Source organism: Neoarius graeffei, chromosome 8 (genome assembly GCF_027579695.1).
Source record: "Neoarius graeffei isolate fNeoGra1 chromosome 8, fNeoGra1.pri, whole genome shotgun sequence".
NCBI classification, from domain to species: domain Eukaryota; kingdom Metazoa; phylum Chordata; class Actinopteri; order Siluriformes; family Ariidae; genus Neoarius; species Neoarius graeffei.
Window position 1 is genome coordinate 32,070,117 of NC_083576.1, and position 27,287 is coordinate 32,097,403.

The window sequence follows — 27,287 nt, forward strand, 5'->3', positions numbered from 1 at the left end:
CTGTTTTCAGATGCTTTCTGTTAAATAATTAATATTGTCTTCTTTACATTTTTTATAATCTTTACTTTCTCTGTATGTTTTAAATTTACTTTAACTTTAACTTTATTCTATTTTATTCTTTATTCTATTCTGCTGGTTTCTTTTTTCTCCTCCTATTTGAACTACTACTTCATTTTATTATTTTATTTCTACTATTGTTTAATTCTTATTATTTTCTTTTAATTCTTTTAATTCATTTAATTAATTGTTTTAGAATAAAAATAAAATTATTTTATGTAATTTTATTTCTCTATTGTTTACTGTTTTTGTTTTTACTTCTGTAAAGCACATTGAACTGCCATTGTGTATGAAATGTGCTATATAAATAAACTTGCCTTGCCTTGCCTTGCCTTACACAACCCCCAACTCAACTGGGAGACTGGCACCATACGAGAGTGGGGAAGGGGCTGCCATCAGACCTGCTTGAAGGGAGCCGTCCCGCCAACCAACCAGGAGACCACCAGCTCCACCCCCGACATATCCAAGGTTCCTGTCTGCTATCACCACCTGAGGGAGGTTTTCAACAAGTCCAAGGCCACGTCGTTGCCCCCAGACCGACCATACGATTGTGCCATCGACCTCCTGCCAGGCACTGCACCCCCTAAGGGCCGTCTCTACTCCCTGTCAGCCCCGGAAAGAAAGGCCATGGAAGACTACATAAACGACTCTCTGGCTGCCGGCCTAATCCGTCCATCGTCCTCTCCTGCCGGAGCTGGATTTTTCTTCGTGGGGAAGAAGGATGGTTCTCTTCGCCCATGCATAGATTACCGGGGCTTGAACGACATTACGGTTAAGAACCGCTACCCTCTGCCACTTCTCTCCTCCGCCTTTGAACTACTGCAAGGGGCCACAGTGTTCACCAAGCTAGATCTCTGGAACTCTTACCATCTGGTGCGAGTGAGAGAAGACGACGAATGGAAGACTGCGTTCAACACCCTGACGGGACACTATGAATGCCATTCGGTCTCACCAATGCCCCAGCAGTGTTCCAGGCGCTGGTAAACGACATCCTCAGAGACATGCTCAACAAGTTCGTTTTCATTTACTTGGACGACATTTTGATCTTCTCTAAGACCCTGTCTGAACACACCCACCACATCCAGTTGGTCCTGCGCCGCCTGCTTGAGAATTCGTTGTTTGTGAAAGCAGAGAAGTGCGAGTTCCACACTCGGTCTGTCTTGTTCCTGGGATATGTGGTTACCGAGGGCAGCATACAAATGGACCCTGCGAAGGTGTCAGCAGTGACGTCGTGGCCGGTTCCAGAGAGCCGTAAGAAGCTGCAGCAGTTCCTGGGGTTCGCCAACTTCTATAGGAGGTTCATCCGGGGCTACAGCACTGTGGCAGCCCCACTCACCGCACTGACCAGCATCAAACAGCCCTTCCAATGGACGGCAGCAGCTAACAAAGCCTTCGAAACCCTCAAGGTCCATTTCACTTCAGCTCCCATCCTCCGGATGCCTGACGCCGAGCGGCAGTTTGTGGTGGAGGTAGATGCTTCGGATGTGGGAGTCGGGGCTGTGCTTTCCCAGCGGGCAGCTGAGGATGGAAAAATGCACCCCTGCGCCTTCTACTCCCAAAGACTGACCCCAGCAGAGAGCAATTACGACATCAGCAATCGCGAGCTACTGGCGGTCAAGCTCGCCCTCGAGGAGTGGCGCCACTGGTTGGAGGGGTCTAAGGTTCCGTTTGTGGTCTGAACAGACCACAAAAACCTAGAATATATCCGGACAGCCAGGAGGCTAAACTCCCGCCAGCGCCGGTGGTCACTATTCTTCACCTGCTTCAACTTTGTCCTTTCCTACCATCCTGGCTCCCGCAACATCAAACCGGATGCACTCTCCTGGATGTTTCAGAGGGATGAGGCTTCCAAGGAGGAATTAACACCCATCCTCCCAAGCCCCTGTGTCGTTGCTGCCCTGACCTGGGACATCGAGGAGCAGGTTCGAGAGGCCATCAGGGACCAGCCAGGCCCCAGCGCTTGCCCCTCCAACCGTCTCTATGTCCCAGCCAACCTGAGGTCTCAGGTGATTCAATGGGGACACGACTCCCACCTGGCCTGTCACCCCGGGGTCACACGCTCTCTCCATCTGCTGTCTCAGCTATTCTGGTGGCCATCGATGAGGAGGGACATCCAAGATTTTGTGAGAGCCTGCCCCACTTGCAACCAGCACAAGTCCCCCAGTCAGCCCCCGCCGGGTTACTCCAGCCCCTGCCAGTACCCATGCGTCCCTGGTCCCATGTCTCCCTGGACTTTGTTACTGGTCTTCCTCCATCGGAAGGTAATACGGTCATCCTCACCATTGTGGACCGCTTCAGTAAGATGACCCACTTTGTGCCTCTCCCTAAACTGCCAACTGCTAAGGAGACTGCCCGGGTCATCTTAGAACACGTCTTTCGGGTCCACGGCCTGCCCAGGGATATCGTTTCTGACCGGGGCCCACAGTTCTCCGCCAGTTTCTGGAGGGAATTCTGCCACCTCCTCAGGGCCACTGCCAGTCTGTCGTCCGGATTTCACCCACAGTCAAATGGCCAAATGGAGCACATGAATCAGGAACTGGAGAAGGCACTTAGGTGTGTGGCTTTGCGCAACCCCCATGCCTGGGCTCAACATCTGCTCTGGGTGGAATATGCCCACAACTCCCTCACCAGCTCTGCCACCACACTCTCCCCCTTCCAGTGTGTGTATGGGTATCAACCACCTCTGTTTACCAGCCAGGAGGGAGAAGCCACCTGCCCGTCTGCTCTCACCTACGCCCGCCACTGCTGCCGCATGTGGGCCCAGGCCCGCACCGCACTCCTGAAGTCCAGTACCAGCTATGCTATTGGGGCTAACCGGCGGAGGACCCCGGCACCCATTTACCATGTCGGCCAGAAGGTATGGTTGTCGGCTCGAGATCTACCACTACGGGTGGAGTCACGCAAATTGGCGCCTCGCTACATCGGACCCTTTCCCGTACAGAAGGTCCCACGGCAGTTCGGCTGCTGCTGCCCAAGACCATGAGGATACATCCCACCTTCCATGTCTCCAAACTCAAACCGGTGCACGAGAGCCCCCTGGTCCTGGCAACACCGCCGCCTCCTCCTCCATGCTTCATTGATGGTGGGCCAGTCTACACGGTCCGGCAACTGCTCCGCTTGCGACATAGGGGTAGGGGCATCCAATACTTGGTAGACTGGGAGGGTTATGGTCCTGAGGAGAGGGCATGGGTCCCTTCTGGAAGGATTCTGGATCCGGCCCTTATCGCCGACTTCCATCGACTACACCCTGACCAGCCCTCCATCCGACGGGGTCGACGTAGGGGTTCTCACCGTGCGGCTCCACTTCCGGACCCTGCCCCTGCTCCAGTGCCCGAGCCTGACACTGAACCGAATCCTAGGCGGGGGCCCTTGGATGATGAGTCTTCCAACAGTAAAGAGGGTGCGGAGGCTATGGACACTGACCGGTCAGAGGAATTCTGACCCTCCACCGGTATTCCCCCTCCTCCCGCCCATCTTGGTGGATCTGTGGCTAGGGACTTCTGGAGCCGTCCCTTGGGGGGGGGTTCTGTCATGGTCCTACCTGTGGGTTTCCTCTCGTCAGGTAACATCTCCACTCCTTTCCACTCAGCATTACCGGCCACGCCCGCATACACTTCCTCTTATTAACTCTCAGTGGCTGTCATTGGCTGTTGCCCATCACCTGCTCCTCCTCTGTGTGTATTTAAGCTGCTGTCCTCCCTAGCTTCAGTGTCAGATCGTCTTCTAGACGTCGACTCCGTCAACTCTTCAGTCCTCGTAACCTGACCCTGCATTTCTGTCCCTTATCTTGCTACCTGATCTGTGACTCTGTGTTCCAGCCTGTTCCCTACTCCTGCCTGTTGTGCTGTCTTGTCTGTCTGCTGAGGAACTGCTCTCTGGGAGACTGCCTGAACACCTAGTGCTGTCAGCTTACAGCCTCACTACTCTGACTATGCCTGATCCCATCTGATCTCTGAAGCTAAGCAGGGTTGAGTCTGGTCAGTGCTTGGATGGGAGACTGCAGACATCACTACCATGCTCCCACCAGCCATCCCTGCCTCTCAGTCCTCCTGCCACTGAACTATGCACATCCTCCCAACTCCCTTTCCCCTGTTATCAATAAAACTCAAACATTTAACTTGCGCTCTTGGGTCCTCGTCTGTTTCTCCTGACAAACTGTGCATCATTGTATGTAGTTTTTTCACTAATGAAATTGTGGCAAGTGTTCTAGGTGGGTGGAGCACAGAAGCACGGCAGGCCAGAACTGAGTTCTCAAAAACCCGTTTATTATAGCTTTTCAGCCTTAACTACACACATACACACACGCACGCACACAAGTCTCCAGGTTGGGGAGTAGCTAGCTTCCTCTGCTCTCCCTCTCCTCTTATAGAGCACGGTCACTGGGGAAGACACACAAACACAGGTTAATTCCCATCAGGTGCAGTGATTCCGCCACTTACCTTCCCTGAATCCGCCCTCCATTCAGAGGCCGACGCTTGACCACGCCCCCGCTGCTACATACCCCCACCGCCCGACTCAGGCCAGAGAGCTGTCCAGCCTGCAGCTGACTCCCCCCCCCTTGATGGGAGAGGAAGTCCGCCACAACCATCTGTGCCTCTGTCCTGTGGACCACCTCGAACTTAAACGGCTGGAGTGCCAGATCCCAACGGGTGATCTGTGCGTTGGTGTCCTTCATATGGTGGAGCCACTGCAGGGGCGCATGGTCTGACCAGAGGGTGAAAGGGCGCCCCAGCAGATAGTAGCAGAGGGTGATGACTGCCCACTTGATGGCGAGGCATTCCTTCTCTATGGTGCTGTACTGTACCTGCCCTTGCACACCGACAGCTTGTGGCTGATGTACAGCACTGGATGGTCCTCCCCCTCCACCTCCTGGGACAGAACAGCCCCCAACCCTATGCGTCCATCTGTAAAACAAAGGGGAGAGAAAAGTCAGGGGAGTGTAACAGTGCCTCCCCACACAGTGCAGCCTTTACCTTAGAGAAAGCCTGCTGGCATTGCTCCATCCACTGGACTGGATCTGGTGCCCTCTTTTTAGTGAGATCAGTCAGCGGGCTGGTGACGTCCAAATAATTAGGTATAAACCTACGATAGTAGCCAGCCAGCCCCAGGAACTGTCTCACCCCCTTTTTGGTCTTGGACCTCAGGCAGGCTGCAATCGCTGCCATTTTATTGATTTGGGGACGCACCTGCCCATTGCCCAAGTGGAAGCCCAGATACCGTACTTCCACCTGCCCAATCACACACTTCTTCGGGTTGGCTGTGAGCCCCGCTCGCCTCAGCAACCCCAGGATGGCCCTCAGGTGTTTTAGGTGCCACGGCCAGTCATTACTATAAATAATAATGTCATCTAGGTATGCGGCTGCATAGGTGGCATGGGGGCGGAGGACCCTATCCATAAACCGCTGGAATGTAGCGGGCACCCCAAACAACCCAAACGGAAGTGTGACGAACTGGTGTAAGTCAAACGGTGTGGAAAAGGCTGTTTTCTCATGGGATAGTGGAGTCAAGGGGATCTGCCAATATCCCTTTGTCAAATCCAGTGTCAAATAAAAACGAGCTGTGCCTAGTCAATCGAGCAACTCATCAATATGAGGCATTGGGTACGCATCAAATTTAGACACCACGTTGACTTTTCTATAGTCCACACAGAACCGGACCGACCCATCGGCCTTGGGAACCAAGACCACCGGACTGCTCCAGTCACTGTGGGACTCCTCGACGATGCCCATTTCGAGCATGGCCTCGAGTTCTTCCCAAACCACCTTTTTCTTGTGTTCAGGCAATCTGTAAGGGTGGCTGCTCACTACTACCCCCGGGGGCATCTCAAGGTGGTGTTCTATGAGGTGGGTGCAGCCGGGCAGGGGCGAGAACACGTCAGAAAATTCTGTTTGCAACCGGGCGACCTCCACGAGTTGGGTTGGGGAGAGGTAGGCTCCACAGGGGACCAGAGTGGTGGGTGATGCCGATTTTCCCTTTTGAACCTCCGGCCCCAGCTCTGCCTTCTCTAGAACCACTGACACCAGTGCCATGGGGACCTCCTCGCTCCAACGTTTTAACAGATTGAGGTGGTATATCTGTAATGCCCCACCCCTGTCCGTTCACCTCACCTCATAGTCGATGTCCCCGACTCGCCGTGTGACCTCAAAGGGTCCTTGCCACCTGGCAATTAACTTAGAGCTCGACGTGGGCAACAACACAAGTACTTTGTCTCCCAGTGTGAATTCCCTAAGGCGCGTGCCCCTGTTGTATAGGCGTACTTGACGTTCTTGAGCCTGCTGCAAATTCTCCTGGGTTAGGTGTGTGAGTGTGTGGAGTTTTGCGCGCAGGTCAATAACGTATTGAATTTCATTTTTGCTCGGGGAAGGTCCCTCCTCCCAATTTTCCCGCAGCACATCTAGGATGCCACGTGGCTTACGCCCATATAATAATTAGAATGGGGAGAACCCCGTGGAGGCTTGTGGGACCTCTGCACTGCGAAAAGCAGGGGCTCGAGCCATTTATCCCAGTTACGTGCATCCTCGCTTACAAATTTTTTAATTATGTTTTTGAGGGTGCGATTAAACCGTTCGACTAAGCCGTCCATTTGTGGGTGATAAATGCTGGTGTGGATCGGCTTGATTCCCAGTGACCCATACAGTTTGCGCAGTGTGCGTGACATAAACGCAGTGCCCTGATCAGTCAGAATCTCTTTGGGGAATCTGACTCGGGAGATGACATGGAAGAGCGCCTCCGCAATACTATGTGCGGAGATGTTGCGAAGCGGCACTGCTTCCGGATATCGCATTGCATAGTCCACCAGAACTAAAATAAAGCGATACCCTCGTGTTGACCGATCTAATGGCCCGACGAGATCCATCCCAATTCTTTCGAACGGGGTCTCAATTAATGGTAGAGGGCGCAAAGGCGCTTTTGGGATGGCCGCTGGATTTACTAACTGGCATTTGCGGCATGCCGTACACCACCTACGGACATCGCCGCAAATCCCTGGCCAATAGAACCGAGCCATTATTTGGGCTAGTGTCTTATCCTGCCCTAAGTGTCCAGCCATGGGATTAAAGTGAGCCGCCTGAAATACCAATTCCCGGTGGCTCTTTGGGATCAAAAGTTGGGTTATTTGTTCCTTAGTCTGAGTGTCCTGCGTCACTCGGTATAACCTATCCTTAATAATGGAAAAATAGGGGAAGGATGGGGTGGCGTTTGGCTGGAGCGTTTAACCATCGATTACTCTCACTTGGTCAAATGCATGCCGCAGAGACTCGTCTCGCGATTGCTCTAACGGAAAATCCGTGAGGGATTCCCTGAGAGAGGGAGGAGGAGCCTGCTGCTCTTCACTCTGACGTGGTGATGATGTAGACGGCTCTGTGACAGCTGCTCCCGCCAATGCCACACCAGGACCTCCCCCCGCTGAACTACGGCAGGACCCACTCTTCACTAAGTGCGTCATTAAATCCCGAAATCCCGGCCAATCAGTCCCCAAAATTATAGAGTGGGTAAGGCGAGGATTAACCGCCGCCTGTACTCTAAATTTCTCCCCTCGAAACAGAATGTGGACCAACACTAAAGGGTAGTTGTGAACATCCCCGTGCAAACACAACACCTTCACCAACTGTGCTCTTCCCAATGCCTCGTCTTGCACCAGGCTTTGGTGGATTGAGGTCTGATTACAGCCGGAGTCCACCAAAGCCTGATACATATCCCCTTGGATACTCACTGGTATGCGATACGCTCCAGCCCGATCGAGGGCGGTTCCTGGCGCATCGGGGATCCGGACCACTGCGCCCACCTCCATCGCCGAGCACTGATGCTGGAGGTACCCCGGCTCCCCGCAGCGCCAGCACACTGGCCCAGGCTCTCTCTCTGCACCGGTGTTCCAGATATCACTCACCTGAGGGGGGGAAGACACAGACATGGAAGTAGGAAATGGTAGGACACCGTGGGTGCGGTGGGCCGGCTGGGGTGGAGCCGGCCCCCGCCTCCGTGGTGGGGGAATGGGGTGAGGGCGAGGAACAGAAGGAGAGAGGAGAGGGGAGAAGGGGAGACACGCTGTCCTGCCATTGGAACGGCCACCATCTGGTCCTCCGCCAGCTCAATGGCCTGATCCAGCGACGCCGGGCAAGGGCACCAGACCCACTCCGTGGTTCCTTCCGGAAGTCGAGCGACGAACTGCTCCAGCGCCACCAGATCGATGATTTCCTCGGCGTCGCGGTTGTCGGCCCTCAGCCACCAGTGGCAGGCATCCCGGAGTTGCTGGCCAAACGCGAACGGCCGGCTGACTTCCTCCAGGCGCAGCGCGCGGAAGCGCTGCCGCTGCTGCTCCGGAGTGCAACCCACGTGCTGGAGGATGGCCCTGCGGAGGTCCGCGTAGACCAGCCGGCTGTCGGAGGGGAGCTGTAGCGCAGCCAGCTGCGCCTCGCCCATGAGCAGGGGGAGGAGGCATGCCATGCGCTGTTCCACTGGCCAACCCCACGCCTCTGCTGCCTGCTCAAAGAGAGTGAGGAAGGCCTCGGGGTCGTTGTGCGGGCCCATCTTCATTTGGGTGAGGTGGGGAGGGCCCGCGGTGGTGGAGGAGGTGGACCCCGCCGACACGAGTAGGTGCCGGAATGCCTGGTGATCTTCCTGTTGCGCCAGCACCAGGGCCTTGAACCTTTGCTCCTGTTCCTTCCGGAGGGCGACCAGCACCTGGTGCTGGCTGTGCTGGGCCGTGGCAAGGGCATGGATCAGGTCCTTGAAGGGGGAGGACTCCATGGGGCTGTTCTCTCCTGCGCTCCGTCCTGGGTTTCGGCACCACTGTGGCAAGTGTTCTAGGTGGGTGGAGCACAGAAGCACAGCAGGCCAGAACTGAGTTCTCAAAAACCCATTTATTATAGCTTTTCAGCCTTAACTACACATATACACACACGCACGCACACAAGTCTCCAGGTTGGGGAGTAGCTAGCTTCCTCCACTCTCCCTCTCCTCTTATAGGGCACGGCCACTGGGGAAGACACACAAACACAGGTTAATTCCCGTCAAGTGCAGTGATTCCACCACTTACCTTCCCTGACTCCACCCTCCATTCACAGACCGATGCTTGACCACGCCCCCGCTGCCACAGAAACATTTTTGTGCATTATACTAGGAATATGTGAAAAATAAGGTCTGATAACATTAAACATTGATTAAGGATACCTTTTTTTTACACTCGCCTGTATTATCAAAGTTAAATTACCTGGATTTACCCAAAACCAAAAAATGTAACAGGCTGATGCAACCTTACGTTTTCCCATCTCAAATTCTAGGACTATTCTAAGATCTGTATTACCTTTATTTTGGTTAGTTGCAGATCGTTGCCTCATTGTTATGTAAAATCCTTGAAATACCATCGAGAATAAAACACATGAAATGTGCATGCCATCGCTATTTTGTTTTCGATTTGGACAAGCTAGCAAGCTCGTCTCTGATTGGATGCATTTCTGGAGTCATTAGTGCCTTAAACAGGTGCAGAACAAAATCTACAACACATTGACTTTTGTATGAATCTGGTTTTCCTTAGACTTGCATGAAATTTAATTTGATTATAGTAACTAAATAAAATAAATATGAACCTATGCCTCCATTCTCTGGTCTCTCGTGATATTATGCCATGAGGTGGCAGCACTGCCAGTAAATTTGGCTCACAGACCCAGCTGTTTCTGTCCCATAACCATATGACTTATGCCATAATGAAAATAAAGTAATAGGTATTAGGGTGTTCTGGAGAAAGAAAAAAAACTTGTCAAGACTTGTTGCACATTAAATCGACTATCTCATCCGTTAGTCCTTGGTCATCACTGATTTCAGCCACCTAGTGTCATATTTGCAAATGCTTCAAAGCAAAGCCAAAGGCATAACCCCAACATAACTCAAATTGATATTAATTTTTAAAAATCATTAATTCATTCAAACTGAAATTAACACCTGACCTATTCTTCTAAGGGCCTAAGGATGAGAATTGCATTCACAAATGCCATTTACAACTTTACTGTGCAAAAAGAAACCTTATATTAACTGTGTCCAGAAGTGCTGTTGACTTCTCTGGGCTCTGAGGCATCTGGGATGGACCATCACACAGTGGAGACATGTATTGTGTTCAGACAAATCAGTATTCCAGTTTTCTTTGGGAAGAAACCGACACCATGTGCTCTGGACCAAAGACGAAAAGGACCATCCAAACTGTTACCAGTAACAAGTCCAAAAGCCAGGGTCTGTCATAGTATGAGGTTGTGTCAATGCCCTTGGCAAAGGTAACTTACACTTCTGTAATGGCAGCATTAATGGAGAAAAGGTGAAAATGTAACTTAAAAAATTGAAGAATGGCAAGATGTTAAAATGTAAGTGTATCCTTGCAACAAGATAAATACACTACATGGATTAAACCAGGGCTTTTCAAAGTGTGGGGCGCCCCCCCCCCCCCCCCCCCCCCCCCGGGGGGTGCCAGAGTTCTTCAGGGGGGGCGCAACGTGAGAGACAAAATGGATCGGTTTTTAGTACCTAAAGCTACAGTGAGTGAGGAGACAAAGTCTGGGCCAAGCAAAAAAACAGAGCCTCCAGGATGTTGCGATTTGCAACTTCAGCGCAAATTCAACCAATCCCCGCAAATTCAGGGCGGTGTTGCAATTATATCCAATCACCGCAACTTTCCCGCAAATTTGACCAATTGTTGGCGTTGTCTTGAGGTGACATCGACAAACTACCTTCCACCTTACTTCCATGTGTTCAAGAGAAGCAGCATGCGCGTCATGTTGCCAGATTGGGCGATTTCAAGTGCATTTTGGCGGGTTTTGAACATATTTTGGACTGGAAAACGTCAGCAGTATCTAGCAACACTGAAAGTGTGTTATGTTTACACTGAAGGACTGTGCACTTTATTTTTTTTTTACTTAATACAAGAAATTAATGGATGCCAACATTTTTGCCAAAATGGTATTTTATTTTCCATTGTTTAGGCAGCTTCAGCATCATACTGTGAGATTCTGTTCAAATTGTTTTTTTCTTCTATGAAGCCTGAGCCATTTATTTTATTAGTTTATAATTATTGTTTAATTTAGTCTTCAGGAGAGACTGCCTGCACACAGAACTAGTATTAATAGTTTTTTTTCTTACATAAAAGCTGAGGCATTTATATTATATTTTAAGGTAACTTCATGTTGTGCTGTGAGGTTCTATGCACTTTAACTTTTGAACCAACAGGTGCATTTGGATAAGTAAAGCCTATTTTTCTGCATTTTTGTAGTCCTGGTAATCTTTTATATTGGTAAAGTTGTTTATAGGACCATTTCTCTTTGTTTTTTTAATCAATAGTTTTTCAGTAATAACTTAATATTTAACATATCACTGTTTTAATCACAAAAAGAGAAAATCGCAACAATTTCTCGCAACTTTCACTTCCTCCCGCAATGTAATCACAACAAAAACCTAAAAAACACCGCAACTTTCATCGCAATTTTTTTGGAAAACCCCCCGCAACATCAGACATTTTAGCCCGCAACAATCACAAAAAAGGCCCGCAGAATCCTGGGGGACTGGAAAACGAAGGAAGTATGACCACGATTATTTAAAGTTTGGATTTTCATGGACTGGATCTGAAGATGCTCCACTGCCACAGTGTGTTGTCTGCCAAGAGGTGCTAGCTAACGATGCTATGGGATGTTTAAAATGTGTAAAACAAGATGTTTTAAAAAGCACAGATGTTTAAAATGTGAAAAAGAAAAAAATAATGTGTACAACAACCATTTTTTAAAAATACGAATGGAACATTAAGTATAGCAACAACAAAAATTGTGTGGGGGGGCGCTGTTGTTTATTTGCTCTCCGAGGGGGGGCTGACTCTCCCACACTTTGAAAACCCCTGGATTAAACCATTGAGGTTTTGGAGCAACATATGCTGCCTTCAAGATGACATCTTTTCCAGGGATATTTCAACAAGACAATGCAAAACCACATTCTGCACACATTACAAAGGCATGGATGAGGAAGAAGAGGGTCCCTGTCCTCCCCCCAACCCCAACAGAGAATGTTTAGTGAATTTTGAAACAAAAAAAATGGCAGTAACAGCCCTAGACTGTTGCACACCTTAAGACCGGTTTGCAGGAATAAAGGGACAAAATAACACCTGAAACACTTCATCACTTGGTGTCTTCAGTCCTTAAATATCTTTTAAGTGTTTTTAGAAGGAATGGCATGTTCCTTGTATTTCTCCAGTTAAGAGGGAGTGACAGAGAAGACTAAAATTGCTTAGTTCATCAACTTGCTCACAGATAAGGCCCTCTCCTGGGCTGCAGTTGTCTGGCTCCAAGGAGGAGAGCATACCACCTCCCATGAGCAGTTCCCGGAGCTCTTTCATTGAGTATTTGACCCTTCCCTGAGGAAAAGGAAGTAGGAGAGCAACTCCTCATGCGCCAACAAGGCAACCAGAGCGCCACCAAGTTCGTATTAGTGTTCTGCACCCTCACTGCTGGCAGAGGCTGGAATGAGCCAGTGCAGCCTATCATCAGGGATTGAACCCGGACATTCTAACGGAACTGGCTTACCATGATAATCAATCATCCTTCAACTCCCTCCTCAAGCTCTCCATCATTGTTGTTCGTTTAACCTCTTGTCAAACGGGGATGCTCTTGAGCCATTCCGCTGTATCGGTGTCAAGTTCTATTAGGCCTTCCAGGCCGTTTGGGGGTCGCAAGGTTGGGCAGGCATGGATGAGGTGCTGCAATGTCTGTGGCAAATCACATTCGCAGGTATCGTTATCGCATGCACCAGTGGATTTAAGGAATGCGCAAGTCCTGCAACAGCCATATACGTATGGGCGTATACGATTCAGGTGCGCCCAGGCCTTACAATCCAGCTGATGGCCACTGGGCTTGGCGGTGGGAGTCTTGATGAACATGTGGAATCTTGTGTCTAGAGTACTCCACTCCTCTTGCCACCTGTTCTCCACCCAGGACGCAGACAGCGGTAGATGTTCTTGAAGCTTTACAGCTCTAGTAGCAAAGTGTTGTCTCTGGATGTGTTGTGGGGCTGCTGTAGGGTCGGGTAGGGGTACCAGGCTACCCCCCTCTTTAGCCTTCTTGGCCAGTTTAAGCACCTGGAGGAGAGATGCCAGACACCACAGTTAGCATAACCGTGGGGGTGGACTTTAGCGTTCCTGAAATCAGCCTCATTGCACCGTTAAGGACTGTATCAACAGCCTTGGTGTGTGTACTGTGTGACCAGACAGCGGCAGCATATTCTGCTATGGAATAAACCAGGGCCAGGGTTTAAGTGCGTAGGGTAGTGAACTTGGCACCCCACTCGACTCTGACAAGCTTCCTGATGATGTTGACCCATTTTGAAGCCTTCTCCACCATACTCTTCAGGTGGGGGCCGAAGGTCAGACTGCGTTCCAGGGAGACTCCAAGGTAAACCAGCACAGGGTTGAACCTAAGCTTCTTACCATCCAGCTTTATCTCTAGTGCCATCTTTGCCAATCGATTGGCCAAATGGTATATGGAGCATACCGTTTTGGTGTCACTTAATTTGAGGTGCCAGAGAGCAAGGTATCTACAAAGTGAAGTAAGATCAGCTTCCAGGGTAGATTGTATCTCTTCATAGGTTTGGGCAGAGTAGCCAATAGCGCGGTCATCCGCGTACAGGTACTTGCTTGATATAGTAGATGGATAATCTGCTATATAGATGTTAAAGAGTATAGGGGCCAGGACAAACCCCTGAGGTAGGCTATTGCGGTGCTTCTGTTTCCTACTACATTCGCCGCTTGAGGTTGTTATGTAGAAGGTGCGGTTTTGAAGCATAATGATGATGAACCTCACAAGCTTCACGTCAGGAATGAGTTGGAGCAGCTTCAAGTACAAGCCGCGATGCCAAACAGTATCGTATGTGGTTGTTAAGTCAATGTACATGACGCCAAACTTCTTTCGTTGGAATGCGGACTCAATGTCGTGGACCAGGCGAACTCCATTCACTTACTAAAGAAACCAGAGGAGCAAGCCGCAAATAATTTCTGTGACAGAAATCTCCAAGCTTGAACTCCTGGACAACTCAGACAAGCTAAATTGACAGATGTGAAATGCCAAAGACATCACAAACTCAATTTGTGTTTTTACTGCAGCTGTCCTCACTCAGTGTCTTGATGTCTAGTCCAACCCAAATCCAGGCCATCTCCTAACTGTACAGAGCAAGAAAAAAATCCTTCTTGTTCCAGCATGGTGAGTGACCCCCAACAATAATTACTCACCAAAATTTTTTGCTGTACCTGTGCAGATAGCATACTACAAGACTTTTGCTACTGTTTCAGTGGTGACTGACTCTGGATCAGCTGCCAACTTCATTGACAGCTCTCTTGTCATGAAACTAAACCTGCCTACCCAACCATTCCACAATCCCGTGCATGTCCAAGCCCTTCATGGGGGACCATCAGAGGGTGTTCCCAGGCCCGCCGACAGGGGGGGACAAACGGGTATGTTGTCCCGGGCCCAGGAAGGGGGGAGGGGGCAGAACTGGGCTCTCATGAAATTGCGATTATTTTATTTCATTTCAAAATGTGTTGATTTGGGGGAGAAATGTGCTATATTTGCATTCAATAAATGATTTCTAGATCTTTTGCCTTTATTGCCTTTGAAAAAGGCATCAAGAACCCCCTACCACCCCAATGCAAAAATGATTTGGTCTGACTCTTTCAGCCCGTCCCTTCTGTGTGTGTGAGAGAGAGCGAGCAGCCCCTCCCCCAACCCGCGCGCTGCGAGCACAGTGTCACAGGATTTTCTCAGTGCGCTCCCTCCAAACAACGGGGATTTACACGAAAATGGAAGGAGATATTCACAAAATTATTTCACAGTGAGCGCCACAAGGCTCTCCTGAACACACTGATGTAATTTTATTGTCTGTAGTGTAAAAAATGAGGTCACTAGAGCGAGTTAAAAACAAGTGACTTTTCTGCCAAGTTTATAATGGCAGTCTATGGGGCTGCGCGCCTGTCCTCTCCTTACTTTCAGGCTTCTCATTCAAAAACTGTAAATCCTATCATGTAGGTAGATGCATTGTGTGAATCAGGACAAGTGTGGCTACTACTTTTGAGAATATTATGTGTGTAGAGTGAAAATTGGGGCTGAAAACACAGTTTAAATGAGAAAGTTTGAGCTATTTTTCCAAGCTCTCTACACTCTAACTTAACGAGCTCCACTGATGTGTAACGTAATAGACACCCATTATAAAGGCTGACTTTCTCAGGCTTTATAAGGGGGAGGAGGGGTGGAGACGCGGGGGGGGGGGCATGGCGAGGGCGGGCGTGTTTCTTTTCAAAATATGGCTTGCGGGAACTGTTATTCCAAAATCTCATACTCCACCTTTAAGGGGAAAAAAAAGACATCGTTTGATCATAGCACTTCGACAATCAGCGTGCATGCCATTTGCCAACATGCACAAGTCAGGAGCACAGAAAAGAAAAGAGAAAAAGAGAGGAAGAAACCAAGAGACTCAGGGGCTCACTGCATAAATATTTTAAAAAAGATTCAGATGATGCAGCAGGTACTAGCAAAGGCAGTGGGGCAGCTGAGCCAGGTAAGACACAGCCAACTTTTTCCAGCCCCGTAAAGTAACCCCAACCAAGGCACGCGCGGCACGCAATTCATGTTACAAACGAGGGGAGAGCAAGTCACACTGAACACCATATCAAACACACAGGGCATTGAATCATTTCATAACCACAACGGCTTAATAACATTGTGTTTCATATATCTGATTGAAGCTAAGAATATTCACATTAGCCCACAATCATATCCCGCCGTTTCTCGAGCGGTGTGTTCTTCTCTGCTTTTCACACTGGACAGTACGCACGCACAGTATACTATGTTCGCCCCCAGCCCTGCCCGAAATCCCCTGTCCATCGCTGCTCCTTCAAGAGCACCCCAATCGCGTGAGTAGAGACTGGGATAAGAGAGGTGGGTGTGTGTGTGGGTTGACCCGGGGGGGGGCCCCATTCAGAGCATTTTGTCCCGGGCCCAGCCAAAGCTGTCAGTGGCCCTGGGTGTTCCATAACCAATTTTACTACACCCCTTCTTCTCAGAGTCAGCACCCTCCATTACACTCTCCATGTCACAGTTACCAAGAACTTTCATATCATGCTGGGGTTCCCCTGGATGCACACCCATGACCCACAAATCTCTTGGTCTGAGAGAGAAATCCTCCACTGCTCTCCACACTAACCACTGTCTGCATATGTGTGGCGGCGTGGCGATGTAGCTTACAGCAGGTTATGGTCGCTGAACTGCTGGCTGTCCAGGTGGTGCTCTGAAAACAGTGTGGGCTTTATAGATAATTGGGCTAATTTTGAGGGCACTGCTGGCCTGTTAGGGCGGGACGGTATCCATCCCACTCGGGAAGGTGCTGCTCTCATTTCCTGCAGCATAGGTCATAGTCTCAGAACAGGCCTAGTTAATTTCTGACAATCCAGAGCCAAGGCCAGGGAGCAGACGAACAGGCTAAACTGACTGTCTGCTAGCTGCACAGAGTCGTCACTCAGGGCCCACTACATCGAGACTGTGTCTGTTCCCCGAGCTCAACAAAAAGGTAGAAATTTTCAGAGAGTTTGTTCCAGTAACCTAATCAATATAAAATTAGATCAGACTGACTGTACAGCTGCTGCCAGCACCTTTGATCTAAAGGTGGGGCTATTAAATATTAGATCTCTTACATCTAAAGCGCTAATGGTTAATGAACTCATTACTGATCAGGAGTTTAATGTACTGTGTTTAACAGAAACATGGATTAAGCCAAATGAATATATAGCATTAAATGAAGCGAGTCCTCCTGGATACAGTTATATACACCAGCCTCGTCTAACTGGCAGAGGAGGAGGCGTCGCGGTTATTTATAACGATTATCTAGGTGTAACACACAAACCTGGTTATAAATTTAATACATTTGAAGTTCTTCATACTCATATAATGTATGTAGCCTCGAAAAATAAGTCTACCCAGTTAATTCCATTGCTTATTATTTACAGGCCCCCGGGGCCATATTCTGAGTTTCTTTCTGAATTTGCAGATTTTATCTCAGATTTGGTTATTTCCTTAGACAAAGCTTTAGTTGTCGGAGATTTTAATATTCACTTCGATAACCCAGAAGACCCTTTAAAAACAGCGTTTGTGTCCATCTTAGATTCAGTCAGGATTAAGCAGAATGTCATAGGACCGACCCATAATGGTGGTCACACCCTTGATCTAATACTAACATTCAGATTAAACGTAGACAATATAGTCATACTTCCACAGTCTGAAGTTATCTCAGATCATTGTCTCATCTCATTCAAAATATGTCTGAGTAATAATATATGCACCTCACCACGCTACTGTATTAGACGTACTTTCACATCAACTACTGCACAGAGCTTTATAAATGATCTCCCAGAGCTGTCAACTTTGATTGGGTCACTGTCAGCCCCTGCAGAACTTGATCAGGCAACTGAATGCTTAGAGTCAACATTCCGCCATACTTTAGATAATGTAGCTCCTCTAAAAAGGAAAATGGTCAGAGACAAAAAATTAGCACCCTGGTATAATGATGACACTCGCACATTAAAACAGACCACTCGAAAATTGGAACGTAAATGGCGTCAAACAAAATTGGTAGTGTTCAAATTAGCTTGGAAGGAGAGCTTCCTGAAGTATAGAAAAGCTCTTAGTGCTGCGAGATCAACATATTTCTCCTCCCTAATAGAAGATAACAAAAATAATCCTAGATTCCTATTTAATACTGTAGCAAAATTAACCAGGAATAAGTCCACTATCAACACATGCACACCTGCAGTATGTAGTAGCAACGACTTCATGAATTTTTTTAATGACAAAATTGAGAATATCCGACAAAAAATTCAAACTACTAATTTAAGGTTAGACAATGAAAGTGACCTTGTAGTTAACAATATAACTGTATCAGATCATCAGTTAGAATGTTTTCCTCCCCTAAAAGAAACTGAATTACTTTCATTAATCTCTACATCAAAAGCCTCAACTTGCATACTAGATCCCTTACCGACACATCTATTCAAACAGATAATGCCTGGAGTAATTGAACCGCTTCTAAAAATAATAAATTCTTCTCTTATGATTGGCTATGTACCCAAATCCTTTAAACTAGCAGTTATCAAACCCCTGATTAAAAAAACCTGACCTTGATCCCTGTCAGCTGTCCAATTATCGGCCAATATCAAACCTCCCCTTTATCTCCAAGATCCTTGAAAAAGCTGTGGCACAGCAGTTATGCTCATATTTACATAGGAATAACATCCATGAAATGTATCAGTCAGGATTTAGACCTCATCATAGCACAGAGACAGCACTGGTTAAAGTAGTAAACGACCTACTGTTGGCGTCTGATCAGGGCTGTGTCTCGCTACTTGTGTTGCTTGACCTTAGTGCAGCATTTGATACCATTGATCATTCCATTCTTCTGGATAGACTAGAAAATGTTGTGGGAGTTAAGGGAATGGCCCTCTCCTGGCTCAGGTCTTATCTAACTGATCGTTATCAGTATGTTGATATAAATGGTGATATTTCTAGACGTACCGAGGTAAAGTTTGGTGTTCCACAAGGTTCTGTCTTGGGTCCACTGCTTTTTTCTCTATATATGTTACCTCTGGGCGATATTATTTGTAAACATTGTATTAGTTTCCACTGTTATGCTGATGACACACAGTTGTATGTCTCTGCAAAACCTGATGAGAGACACCAGCTTAATAAAATTGAGGAATGTGTTAAGGACATTAGACACTGGATGCTTATTAATTTCCTTCTGCTTAACTCTGACAAGACTGAAGTACTTTTGCTAGGACCACATACAGCTAGAAGTAAGTTTTCTGATTACACAGTAACTCTGGATGGCCTTTCTGTTTCTTCACGTGCAGCAGTAAAAGACCTCGGAGTGATTATTGACCCCAGTCTTTCATTCGAAACTCACATTGATAACATCACCCGGATAGCTTTCTTTCATCTCAGAAATATTGCAAAGATAAGAAATTTAATGTCATTGCATGATGCAGAAAAACTAGTCCATGCTTTCGTTACCTCCAGGTTGGATTATTGTAATGCCTTACTGTCTGGATGTTCCAATAAGTGCATAAACAAGCTCCAGTTAGTTCAAAATGCCGCAGCAAGAGTCCTTACTAGAACTAGAAAATGTGACCACATCACGCCTGTCTTATCCACACTGCATTGGCTCCCAATCAAATTTCGTATTGATTATAAAATACTACTATTGACCTATAAAGCACTAAATGGTCTCGCACCACAGTACCTGAGTGAACTTCTGCTCCTCTATGACCCACCACGCCTACTTAGATCAAAAGGTGCAGGCTATCTGCTGGTACCTCGTATAGTGAAGGCTACATCAGGGGGCAGAGCCTTTTCTTACAAAGCCCCACTGTTATGGAACAGCCTTCCAAGTAATGTTCGGGAATCAGACACAGTCTCAGCATTTAAGTCTAGGCTGAAAACATATCTGTTTAGTCAAGCCTTTTGTTAATGGTGTTTATGAGGTAAAGGTGTAGATCTGGAGGGTCCTCAGACATAGAGTGTTTTGGTAAACTAGGATGTATGGATGCTGTCAGTCCCCACTCGCTTGCTCACTCGAGTTTGTTGACGGTGTAGTGGCTGGCTGCTTTATGTCCCGGGGCTCCCTCATGCCTGTGTTACCTTCTGGCTCTCTCCTTTTAGTTATGCTGTCATAGTTAGTTGCCGGAGTCCCTGCTTGTACTCGGTGCAATATGTATACTGTTCCTACTTATTCAGGTGACATTGGGCATACCTAACCACCTGTGTTTTCTTTCTCTCCCCCCCACCCCAAATCTGTCCCTCTGAATTACATGGAGTCAACAGGAAATCTTTTGGTGGAGACGGTGGGGACCTCGACTGGCTATCGTAGCCTGCAGGGAATCGGCCGTCAGACATTCTGTCGCATGTCCCAGACCCGGTGAAATGTAACTGAATTGTCTTGGCCAGGCCTAAGGGTCCCATCTGCATCTCATCATTGCTGAGGAGTGTGCTCCCATCACCCAATCAAGCATCCAGCCAGAGCAGGTCATGATATATTTTTTACCATATTAACATGCCATTGTGTGTTATGCCTGATGTAAAGACTCTCGTCTCTGCGAGCCTACCACACAGATTTAATACTTGTCATTTTTAGGGCATACCTAACAACGTGTTTTCTTTCTCTCTCTCTCTCTTCCCCCCCCCCCATCTGTCCCTCTGAGTTACATGTTGATCCTGGGATTGAGATGCTGGCCTCTTCTGCCCCTCGGACCTGCTTGATCCATCCTGGTGCCCTGTGTCTGGTCGGAGTTTTATCGCCCCACTCCTGTGAAGGACGGCCCCATGAGGACAGTTGAGGGTTATACCTGTTAAAACTGTTAATATTATAGTCAGGCTGTCTGTTGTTGCCCAAATGAGGATGGGTTCCCTTTTGAGTCTGGTTCCTCTCGAGGTTTCTTCCTCATGTCGTCTGAGGGAGTTTTTCCTTGCCACCGTCGCCACAGGCTTGCTCATTGGGGATAGATTAGGGATAAAATTAGCTCATGTTTTAAGTCGTTCAAATTCTGTAAAGCTGCTTTGCGACAATGTTTATTGTTAAAAGCACTGTACAAATAAACTTGATTTGATTTGATTTGATTTGATTTGATACATACCTCTGCACTCCTGGTAGCAGCAACTTCAGTTGAGAATCCTGAAGCCGACTCTAACACGGAAATACCACCAGAGCATCAGGACCTTAAAGCAGATACACAGAACCTTTATTTTTCAATAAATTTTTGAGTGGATCGTATCTCCATCCTTGACTTTTGTAGGCTGCATAAATGGGAATTAAAAAATATATACTTTTGAGAGTTAAAATCGACCGCAAAGTTGGCATTTGAGCTGCCCTGCTGAGCTAGCCATGCCTGAGTGCATGACGTCACTGCAGTAACTGGTTTTAAGGCCGAGGCCTTTGACAGCTATAGACCAAAGTCATATAAATAAAAATTTATGGTGAAAGTAAGAAATACCATTACCGACTTGCTCAACTAAGACTGATTTGACTTCATTGATTGTGGGTTGACTCTCATTAAAACAGGATAGGTGTTATAACTTATGCACCATACATGTACATGCATGCATTTTCACTTATAAAACATAAAAGGCTAATTAAATAATCAGATGAACTGAGACAATCACATTCTGAAGCAAATTAAATAATCTTATACTGGTAACTTAAACACACACTACAAGTTACATGTATTAATCTAAATGCAGGTAAACAATGTGTTTTTGTTGTTTTATATCCAAATGAGAGTCAGAGCTTACCCGTCTGCGTTCTTGCTTCTTGAAGGCCGACCTTGTGGCCGATTGTTTTGAAACAATCTGACTTTCAGTTTTTCGTTCAGTTCTCTGTTCATTAACTTCTTCCACATAAGGGCGAGATGTCAGCAATATCCAGTTTAGAAATAAGATGGCTGCTCCACTTATTCTCTATTTTGCCCATATGGAGTACTCCGCCATTACTGCTCGGCTCAGGCAATTACTAAAACCCGGGATGGAACGGGACATCACCAGTTTTAGCAACAACCGCGGGGAGGTCACTGCCCGTGCGATAAGTCACGTCCCGTTCCATTCCGGGTTTTAGCAACAACCCTCGGCTCACTCCGGGAGGACTGGTGCAACTGAACTTTCCTTTTTAAAAATAAATAAATAAAAGTAAATACTTTCCTTTTCTTGGTTTATTTTCCTTTAAATTATTGGTACTGCACCCTCTTTCAATACAGGCTTATAGCCAACGCTCCTCAACAGATCAGAGGTTTCGTACGAGTCTTCAGTAAAATGTGCAGAGCAGAGGAGAGACCACTTCAATGTGCCTGTGAACTTCTTGCAAAATGCATCTAAATCTTTGCAGTTTGAACATTCTTGGGCCATGAATGCAACGTAAATCCACCTTCTGTCATGTTGCTGCACCAGCCAGCAACACATCTATGTGGCATGGTGATAAATTAGCTCAAAATGGAGGATTGGAGTTGCAGTCATTTCTGTGTTTTAGTATAGCGGAAATGGCGATGAGACCAATAGACTTCTGCTGTGACGTTACGGATGTCAAGGTCATTCACTCAGACCGCTACCTATATAAATTACTTTAATTGTAAAAATTACTATATTAGATTTATTGTTAATGCTTAAAACTATTCCTGTGCCATTCTTGAGGTCTCAAGGCATTTATAAACGAAAGTGAGGCCATGGCTCTGCATATATGCTTTAAGGAAGTCCACAGCAAGACCAAAGCTAGCAGCCTCCCTCCTTATCAACCTTATGACTGCATCTTTGAACTCATGGCTAATGCACACTCACACAATTAAGGAAACCAAAGTCATGGATGAATATATCACAGAAGCCTTGAAACAATGATTCCACATGACCAGCACCAGCATGTTTTTCTTTGTGAATAAAAGGAGAAGGACTCTGACTATGCATTGACTATCATGGATTAAACCAGGTCACAGTCAATTATTGTTATCCACTACCCTTAGTCCCAGCAGTACTGGAACAACTCAAGGAAGCCAAGATCTTCACAAAGCTTGATTTGCAGAGAGCATACAATGTTGTCTGGATCTGGGAAGGGGATGAGTGGAAAACTGTCCTCAGCATGGCCTCTGGCCACTTGAAGTACTGCATTACGCCGTATGAGGTATCTTGTGCATCTACAGTGTTCCAGTGCCTCATAAATAATGTCCTCTGGGACATGCTCAGAAAGTTTATCAACACCTATATCAATGACATCCTCATCTACACCCCTTCCAGCAAGGAACATGTCACTCACCTCAGGATGGTTCTTCCATGGCTCATGGAGAACCAGCTATTTGTAAAAACGGAGAAATGTGAGTTACATGCTACCACAACATCATTTCTTGGCTACATCATCAATCAAGAGTGTTCTCATGTCTCGTATGGTTGGTGCTCTGTAGCATTCCATTAAATACAGTCAGGTGGGAATAGACACTATCGGTAACTTTTCTGTTCTGGAAGACTGAGTGGGAATGAAAATTTGCTATCTTTTCTGTGTTGTGTTTACCTCATACATTAATGGATTTCATATGTGAAAGGGGCTTTTGTATTTGCCTCAGTTACTCCAATAGCACATTGCCTGATTACTGCCTGTATCCTGACTTTGTTCTTACCTGACATTTTGGATTTATTTGCTTGTTGTTTTAATAAAACACAACTTGCATCTGTCACTGTTTCTGGCACCTGACAGGATAAGGCAAACTCAGCAGAGGACTGTTGGGAACAACAACAAGAAAAACCCATGAAACTAATCCTGATATGAAAAAGCCAGGATATGACATCTGGCAGTTAGAATAAATATGTCAAATTGAATGAGCATCAATGGATGGTATTACAGCTGAAAGGATCCAAAACATTCTCAGACAGTACAAAAGAGGTTGGAAGAATTTATGTGTAATTCCACAACTGGAATGTCATTTAGCCCTTATAACTCTTCAACTGTAAGCCTTTTTAAAAATAAATTTAAAGACTGAATCTAGGAAAGAAGACATTTAACTATTTAGAATGTATTAACCCATCTCAGACAACAGTACCTTATTGATATTCAGTATCAAAAATTATATTGTGATTATTTTGTATCACAATATAAGTGAAAATTTTAAACAAAGCAAGGAATAAGAAAACTTCACATTATCATAGGATGAAACTTCATATTGAAAATGGTAGGATATTTGAAATATTTTAATAGGGTTGAATTTATTCAGGTAACAGGGTTCAGTGACCTAAACTGTACATCTTCCATAGCCTATAATCAAAAAGTTTGTTGAAAACAGTGTTAAATTGAATTCAGACATTAATGGAAATTTAATAAAATTTTTGAAGTATTTTAATGAATGTCACCAGTCCCTTTAAGTGGACCCACCTTTACATCTGCTCATTTATGCAGCTGTTCAATCAGCCAGTCACAGACCATCAGCACAATGCATAAAATTATGCAGATACAGGTCAAGAGTTTCAGTTCATGTTCACATCAAATATCAGAATAGGGAAAAAGTGTGATCTCTGTGGGTTTAAACATGGCATGGTTGTTGGTGCCAGATAGGCTGGTTTTAGTGTTTCATAAACTACTGATCTCCTGGGAAGTTCACACACAACAGTCTCTAGAGTTTACACAAAATGTTATGGAAAACAAAAAACATCTTGTGTGTAGAGGATCTCCTGCCTGAAATACCTTGTTGATGAGAGAGATCAGAGGAGAATGACCAGTCTGTTTTGAGCTCACAGGAAGTCTATAGTAACTCATATAAGTACTCTTTACAACTATGGTGAGCAGAAAAACATCTCAGAACACAACACATCAAATGTTGAGTTGGATGGGCTATAGCAGCAGAAGACCACATGAGGTTCCACTCCTGTCAGCCAAGAACAAGAATATGAGGCCATCATGGGCACAGACTCACCGATACTAGACAGTTGAAGATTAGGTGGGGAAAAAAATCACGTTATGAACATATTTGTAAATGCAATATCAGTGGGACACAAATGGCATCCTTATCATGGAATCACCATTATAATGAGCAAGCAAAGGATGGGCTAATCAGAATCAAGTGTATTGCCAAGTATGTTCTCACATACAAGGAATTTGCTTTGGCAATTGGTGCTTGAACAGTTAAAATAGAAGAATTTAGCAAAGACAAAAAAGTAGCTATATCTCATCTCATTATCTCTAGCCGCTTTATCCTGTTCTACAGGGTCGCAGGCAAGCTGGAGCCTATCCCAGCTGACTACGGGCGAAAGGTGGGGTACACCCTGGACAAATCACCAGGTCATCACAGGGCTGACACATAGACACAGACAACCATTCACATTCACACCTACGGTCAATTTAGAGTCACCAGTTAACCTAACCTGCATGTCTTTGGACTGTGGGGGAAACCGGAGCACCCGGAGGAAACCCACGCGGACACGGGGAGAACATGCAAACTCCGCACAGAAAGGCCCTTGCGGGCCACGGGGCTCGAACCCAGGACCTTCTTGCTGTGAGGTGACAGCACTAACCACTACACCACTGTGCCGCCAAGTAGCTATATACATAGAATAAAAAATAGAAGAATCTGAAATATACACATTTGAAAAGTGGACATATTTAAAGGGTATGTGCATGAGTTGTTGAAGTCCAAGCTGTACAGTATGCCCAGAATGTGCAAAAATAGGTCACACAATGAAGATGGAGAAGAGATATGATAAGAATGCATGAGAGGAAGAGAATGTGCGTAATAGGCTAAGTCATTAACCAAGCTGTACAGTGTGTGCTGGAATGTGCAATAAAGGTTCACAGAATGGAGATATATGACATGACTTTGAAATGTGCAAAATCGCAGTTCAGAGATATTTAATGTGCATTAAAGAGTACTTATATGAGTTACTATAGACTTCCCGTGAGCTCAAAACAGACTGGTCATTCTCCTCTGATCTCTCTCATCAACAAGGTATTTCAGACAGGAGACCCTCTGCACACAAGATGTTTTTTGTTTTCTGTACTATTTTGTGTAAACTCTAGAGACTGTAAATGTGCATTAATGTTACAGAATGGAAGTGTGAGGTTTTACACCACCATTATTGAGGTCAGTGGGGGTCTCCGACCTTATTGATGAGGTCAGCTGCAGTGGGGAAAAAAGCTGGACTTATGGCATGAGGTTTTTGTTATAAATGGACCACAACCTCCTACCAGAGGGGAGTGGTTCAAAAAGTTTGTATTCGGGTTGAGAGGGGTCAGCCACAATCCTTTCTGCCCTCCTCAGGGCCCTGGACTTGTACAGGTTCTGAAGAGACGGAAGGTTGCAGCCAATCATCCTCTCAGCAGAGTGAATGATGCACTGCAGTCTGCCCTTGTCACTGGCAGTGGCAGCAGCATACCAGGCGGTGATGGAAGAGGTGAGGATGAACTCAATAATGGTGGTGTAAAAGTGCACCATCATTGTTTTGGCAGATCAAACTTCTTCAACTGCCATAGGAACTTCCTCTGCTGTGCTTTCTTGGTGAGAGAGCAGGTATACATCTCCCACTTAAGGTCCTGGGTGATTATAGTACCCAGGAAGTGAAAATACTCCACAGAGGTTACTGGGTGATGGGGAAGGGTGTGGCAGAGCTCCTCCTGAAGTATACAGTCATCTCCACTGTCTTTAGAACATTAAGCTCTAAGTTGTTCTGCCTGCACCAGGACACTAGATGTTCAATCTCCCACCTGTAGGCAAAATCATCCTCATCAGAGAGGAGTCCAGTGAGGGTGATGTCATCTGCGAACTTTAGGAACTTGACAGACTGATGACTGGAGGTGCAGCTGTTGGTGTACAGAGAGAAGAGTAGACGAGAAAGGATGCAGCTTTGGGGGGATCTGGTGCTGATGGTTTGGGAATCAGAGACATGCTTCCCCAACTTCATATGCTGCTTCCTGTCAGACAGAAACTCAGTGATCCACCTGCAGGTGGAGTCAGGCACGCTCAGCTGGGAGAGCTTGTCCTGCAGAAGAACCGGGATGATGGTGTTGAAGGCAGAACTGAAATCAACAAACAGGATCCTAGCATAGGTTCCTGGGGAGTCCAGGTGCTAGAGGATGAACTGAAGAACTATGTTGACAGCATCGTCTGCAGATCTGTTGGGTCTATAGGCAAACTGCATGGGGTCCAGGAGCAGGTCAGTGATGGCTTTGAGGTGGTAAAGCACAAGGCGCTTACAGGATTTCATGACCACAGAAGTTAGGGTGATGGGTCTGTAGTCATTTAATCTTGTGATTCGTGGCTTTTTGGGGATGGGGATAATGGTGGAGGCCTTGAAGCAGGCTGGAACATGGCATATCTCCAGTGAGGTGTTGATGTCTATGAACATCGGAGACAGCTGATCAGTAGGGTTCACAAACTTTCAAGCACCACTGTATGTTATCAGGATAGTTCTATTGTCTTTCAAAGCGACAGTAGAACTCATTCATTTGGTTGGCCAGGCGCAAGTCATTAACAGAGTGCGGGGCTGAAGGTTTGTAGTTAGTGATCTGTCTGAACCCTTTCTAGACAGACACAGAGTATTTGGCTGAGAACTGGTGTTGGAGTTTCTCAGAGTACAGTCTTTTAGCTTCTCTCACTGCCTTGCTAAACCTGCTCCTAGACTCTTTAAACCTGTTCCTGTCCTGACTCATGAACACCACTT